This window comes from Chondrus crispus, genomic scaffold (assembly GCF_000350225.1).
Source record: "Chondrus crispus Stackhouse genomic scaffold, scaffold_177, whole genome shotgun sequence".
Classification (NCBI taxonomy): Eukaryota; Rhodophyta; class Florideophyceae; order Gigartinales; family Gigartinaceae; genus Chondrus; species Chondrus crispus.
Genome location: NW_005179048.1, coordinates 123070 through 129283, shown reverse-complemented (window position 1 = coordinate 129283; position 6214 = coordinate 123070).

Sequence of the window (6214 nt, the reverse complement as noted above, 5' to 3'; positions counted from 1 at the left end):
CTGGCCACCGATAGCCAGGGGGTAGCTCCGATAGCACCGGTAGTTCGAAAAAAGGGTAAAGACGGTTACGTACACGCGGTCGCGTGAGCCGTCTTTTCCCTATGAACTAGACCGGTCCCCGCGTGCTCACCAAGGACACAGGGGGTATTGTCCGATAATACATCCCCCACTATCGGAGTCGAGCACGGGGTCCCCAGCAATGTCGACATTGCAGGAGAAACCCAACACCGAGGCCCACGTAGACCCGATGTTGGAAAAATCGACAAAGACACAGTAGCCTGTTCGCGTATACGATGAACCTTGCTCCCACCTGTCTCCATCAGTTGGGAGCTTCACCTCATGGGGCTATTTGAATTACGTGTCTTGTCAGTGCCTTCTGCTCGGCAAAGGAAAAAATAAAACGTAAAGAGAATCGGCACGAAAGTAACTTCGTGTACAAGGTCGGAGGACATCCTTCATGACACTACGAAGTCGATTTTTACATCGGCATCAAATTTAGTGCATATTATATTTAATTCTAATGTTTTTTCAATTTACTTGTTTATTGTTACTTTGGGCCATTGATATATCGCCGATTTTGTGTCAAGTCTGGCGCCGACGTAATTTACATTCATCACTACTTGGATTTCCCGTGCTATAGGCGTGGGGCTTTACACTTCTTGGTTCAGAACACTCAACACGTTTTCAAAATATATTCATTTCAAGAGGTGAGGAAGTGATGATACCATTGTATCTAGTTATGGATTCTGTCGAAGAACATCGATGCACAATTGATAGAAGTCGGTCGCATCAACGCGTATCAGCATATCAATGCATATGTGGGAGGGTACGTTTATTGAATCTATTACATTCTATTTTAGGTCACAATCTTTTCCACTGTCTCTTCATCCATAATATTTTCCACCTCACCAACTAAAACATCACTTGGGATGATAGTGCATGGAAGGCCAACCTCAAGCGAACCGGTCACCCTTGTAGATCTACAAATCTCTTTGGACCAAAGACGGTTGCTTGGATCTGTATCTCTCCTCCAATGAAGCAGAAACGCCTTTTTGTTAACCTCTGCGGACCTTAGACTAGCCTCTGTAGGTTCTATAGTTCCACTTGCTCTATATAGGGGCATCCTATATCTCCTGTCAACTAAACTCTAATCTTCTGAATCTCGACGCAATAATACGGATCTCTTCTCGTCGTCTGTGGGTACGACGTCAACCACTTTTCCGAGGCAACTCCGGCCGGGTACGATGCTAGATGGCTGCGATTCATCTCCATCCCATACGTATGCACCCAACACACGAAGCAATGCCGATTTTCCCATTGTTCCATACCGTTGCAACATTCGAATTCGATCGCATTTTGAAGTTATACCCAAAAGCTCGAAGAGGCACTGCATGCTCGGGAATATGATGAAGAATTCATTGGCGCCAAGATTTGGGTTTTGGGTCATGCTGAACGATGGGTAAAATTTCACCGCTTCGAATGATTCATTCAAACCATAACGCTGCTGCACATTCCTAGCCATCGCCTCGAATTCGTCCAGATCGCAATCTGCCTTCAGCCGGACCGAAGAAGCCCTTATTCGGTCTGAAAAATTCGTTATGTCATCACTCAAATCTACCGACTTGCTATTCTTTCGAAGAGGCCTCTGCAATTTGACACTTAGTCTAGTCCGTAAGTAAGAAGTGACCCGCTGAACCACATCGTTGTCGGATACAAATTCAGTGCCCCGGAGCATACTTGAGTTCTCCACAACATTTCGCCGCAAGTAAAGCATTTCTGCCAAAACCCGTTCATGGCATTCTTTCATCTTTTTGACTTGGGATAGAACGTCGCTGAGGGAAATTCTGGAGGATGCATCTATTTCTGTATTATCAACTCGATGCCCCATTGGCATGATCGGATTAGACACATGCCACTCTTCATCGGAGTGTTCACATCTGTCCACATGGTCTCGCAAAACCGAGTCATATCTGACATACACACGCCAGGAGAGCGAAGGATTTTCGTTCTCATCGACATTATTATTATCGAGAGGGTCATGTGAGACGCGAAGACAACGCCGAGAAAGAAACTCGACACGTTCATCTGACGACGGGTAATTCATGTACTCATCATACCGAAGAATGCCAGTCCCGATGATACCCTTCCTGCTGTTGTCTCTCCTCACATTCCTTACCTCAGCCCGCCACCACACTGTTACAGCCTCTTTACCTTCATCAATTTCCCACAGAACCTCTATGAAATCGTTGATTGTGGGCAGGACGTCGCTTTCGCTGCACACTCTGTTCTTAGCCATGGGGCCGAGGGTCACTTCCAAGTCCAAACGCGAATTCGATCGAAGCGCTATAGAGTCTTCGTAGAAGAAGACAGTGTTCGCGCGAAAGTTATCATAGTACAGGAGTCGTCGGTTGTTGATATTGCACAACCAAATTCCGTCAAAGATTAGTTGGCTTGCATAACAGCAGAACAAAAATCGTCTAGTTTCATAATCGTGTCGTCGACACAAAAAATGGCGCGCTTCTAACTCGGAAAAGCAAAATGTCAAGCCTTGGTCAGGGCGGCAATTTGGGTGGCTCAAGTCTTTCGCGCCATTAGCGAGCGAAAAGCTTGAAACCGTTAAAGCCAGGTACGTTGAATTGCAAAGATGCAGTTCCTTTGATGTGGGTGCCTTGTTGCAGCCATGTAAGACATCCTTAGCACCGACCACGTGCAAAATGGACATGCCCTTTGCCCTAACATGCCTTCCCTGAGGCTACACTACAATTTGTGCGGAAATGGACATATTTTGTTTTTTGAGAAATCGCGGGAGAGCGAAACCGAAGCGACGTCTAGTCATCTGGGCCACATGACAATCTCTATGCTTCATCTCCCACTAGAACTATTCCTGGATCTCTCTGTCATTGTTTAGGAGCATGAGTTACATCTGTGCATTTCCGGAGTGTTCAGGATGTTTAAGTGAAGCACGTCTGGGCCTCGAACAGACCCATTGTTTAGTTCGTTTCAGGAACCATCGGGAACATTTCTACCAGTTCGTCCCCTTTGAAGTCCTCATACTCAACTTAGTCAGAGATACTGGATCACAATTCATGGATGGAGACGCAGATAGACTGACACGCAGGGGCATGAGGTCCGCTTCACTGTCGACGAACGAGCAGTCTCACAGGCGTTCGCGCTCCACTGGGAAACGCAATTTGGAGAAGCATACATCCCGGATGGACGACACGGCAACAAAGAAGTCGCGTGTTGAGAAAAGTATTCTGGTCTCTCGACGAGCTAATCCTTCTCAGCGTATCTCAAAGGCAAATCCTGCTCAAAAAAGTAACTCAGCCCATCGATCGAAGCGGGATTTTCTACAAGAGAGATGTTCTGTGATAGCGACAGAAAAGAGAGGTCGATCGGGTTCCAACGGCCCCGTTGGTCATAGAGCAGGGCAGAGAAACAGAAATGTTCTCCACAGTGATGATGATTATGGGTCTCCTGTTCGCATAATCTCCCATCGCGATCATCAGCTGATTTAGAAACTTTAAGAGGCGATGGGAAACTTGGAAGTGATGATGATCATAATCCTGCTCCTAACGATGATAATCAACATATTAAATGTGCAAGAGCAGAATCCTGTCGAGAAGAGGAGAATGATTGCGTCCCTCCGAGTTTGACCGCTTCAAATGCATATCTTTTTGGTATATTCAAGCGCATGGAGAAAGATTTTGTGAATCACATGAAAGGCTTCGAGTCTCGAGTGTGCTCTAAAATTGCAGATCTACGGGAGGAGCAAAAACAAATCAAGAAAGAACTCGAAGAAATTCGAGGGACTCGAAGTCTGGGCGCTAGCACAAAATCGACATCTTCAGCGAGAACTTCTCTGTCACTTTGGAATGAAAAACTCGATCAACTGACGCCGCATGCGGACTACGTGTTCAAAAGCGGTGCTCTAACCAGGATTGCTTGTATTAATGTCGCTGTGACAATATTCAAAATTGCGGGGGGTTCTGGACAGCTCCTTCACAACTGTTCCACGGCATTAGAAACGATCATTTTCGGAAAGCAACCAAACCAGCCTCGAAATGTTCTCCATAAGAGGGTGGGATTCCGCCATTGCGAATTCAGACAGTCGTTCGTGCTTACACTTTTGGTGAACTTGCACAATAATAGACTTGGAGTTTTCAACTCCATAAGGGATGGTGAGGCCGAAATCAACGGCCAAGGTGACTCTACGGCTACTTTGAGATCCCCAGAAAGTCGAAGTCAGCCAGCCACATGTGACCACAGCGCAAGGAATCGTCATGGTCAATGTGACACATGTGAGGTGGATAAATCGCCGAGAAGTGCGACATTGTGCAGAAAAATTGATCAACCAAGATGGCTTCAAAGGGGTCTCATCCGTGGTGATGATGTTTCAGAGGCTCGCGCTTATCTCGAAACAGTGCCAGAGTCCCGCGGGAACCAATGCCGTCGCATTGGTGCATCTGGACACAAGCTGATTCTGCGAAAGACAGTGGTAAAGAGCACCCCCTGTAAGCGTGACATTGCACTCCACGGCGCAAAAAAAAATTTCAGTCTTGTAACTGGTTTTTTGCATGATGGACGCGAAAGGTGCAAAGCAATTTTCGCAGAGGAATTAGGGTATTTGATGGTAGACTGGGACAGTTTCAATTCTGATGCAAGCCAAGCAACTTTGAGGATCAGGTGGGCATACCCTGGAAATGATTTCGAAATTGAGTCTCTTAATGATGTCCCAAAAACCATACGCAGCTCTCAGGCTTCTAGCGAAGTTGACGCCGGCAATATCGGTCGGATGCGAAAGTTGGTTGTCGACAGACTCGATATGGTTTTCGTTGTTGAACATGACGTGCTGGTTGTCGAGGGCGCAAACACAAGGAAGAGGAGAGGAGGTGAGGTTCGTAGGCTCACAAAAGCAGTCAATTTGATTGACGTTTCCACTCGATTCCTGGTAGAGTTTTGTCACTGTGAAGAGCAAGCGGCTTTTTTGCGTGGTCACGAGAACTCCTTACGCAGCATTAGGTGTGTTGCATTAGTGTTTCGTTCGCTCGTGGCTGATTTTATGGAGGCCACCCTTGACGACCGTCAAAGCAACGATTCCATCATCTTTGGAAACCTCTCTCCAGACGATGTTACATGCGGTATTTCCAAGCTTTCGTCATTTCTACCTGGATATTCAGTTATGAAGAGAGTTCTTGACACTAAGGCTCTCAGAATGAATGATCGTGAGTACGCAAAAATCAATCTGAAGTCGATCGACAAAACTAATGTATTTTCTACACGCGAAATGCAAAGTGGTGAAGATGAAAGTCATGTAGGGGCCGAAATTGTTCCTTCTCACGCAGATGGAGTATTCTTACTTTAACCCTATCTTTCTTCATCTGATCCGCGACATAGTAGTGAAAGCCATGTTATATGCAGTTATAACAAACAAGCCCTAATAGGGGTTTTCTGTAGATCCGTTTCTAGTGAAAAGATCGTTGTTTTTCTTTAGTCATGCCAGGGCCCTGGCGTCGTCCTCCTCGTCAGATACGTGTGTATATTTGGGCAGAGGTGTCACGCGTGTGCCCTTCGCTACTGGGTGGCGCCCTGGTGGAGAGGTACATGCGCTAGGGAGAGCGTGAGAGCTGCGGCAGGGCGGATTGCGAGGTGCTCAGGGGGTAGGAGTGGCGGCTTTTGGCGCGGTGGCGAATGCAGACATGGCTCTCTCGCAGGTAGTAGATGCTAGCTGCGGTAATTGAAGGGGCAGCTGGCTCCTTTTTAAGTGCTTCTGTTTCTCCAGCCTGAAGCGAAAAATGTTCATTGCTGTGATCCACATTGTTTTTTAGCTGTACACAGTATGATTGGTTAAATGCACGGCATCTATGACGTGGCCTACCAGCGCTTCCCAGAAAATGCAACTTCATTCCCTGATGTGCATTTTTTCGGAATAACTTCCCCTCCAACTGTCAACAGCTGGAGGACAAGTATCCACGCCCTCCCCCACATACGGCACATACCTTAAACACACAACTGCTGCAGACAGATGCCCGGCCCTCATCCCGCTCCCCCCATCCCGCTCCCCCCGTCCCGCTCCCCCCATCCCGCTCCCCCCGTCCCGCTCCCCCCATCCCCCTCCCACCTTCACCATGTCGACCTCCCCCCTTCCCCCTCCCAAACCCAGACGCCTACCGCAAACCTTAGCGCCTCCCCTTTGTTTTTCGTCCCTCCTTAC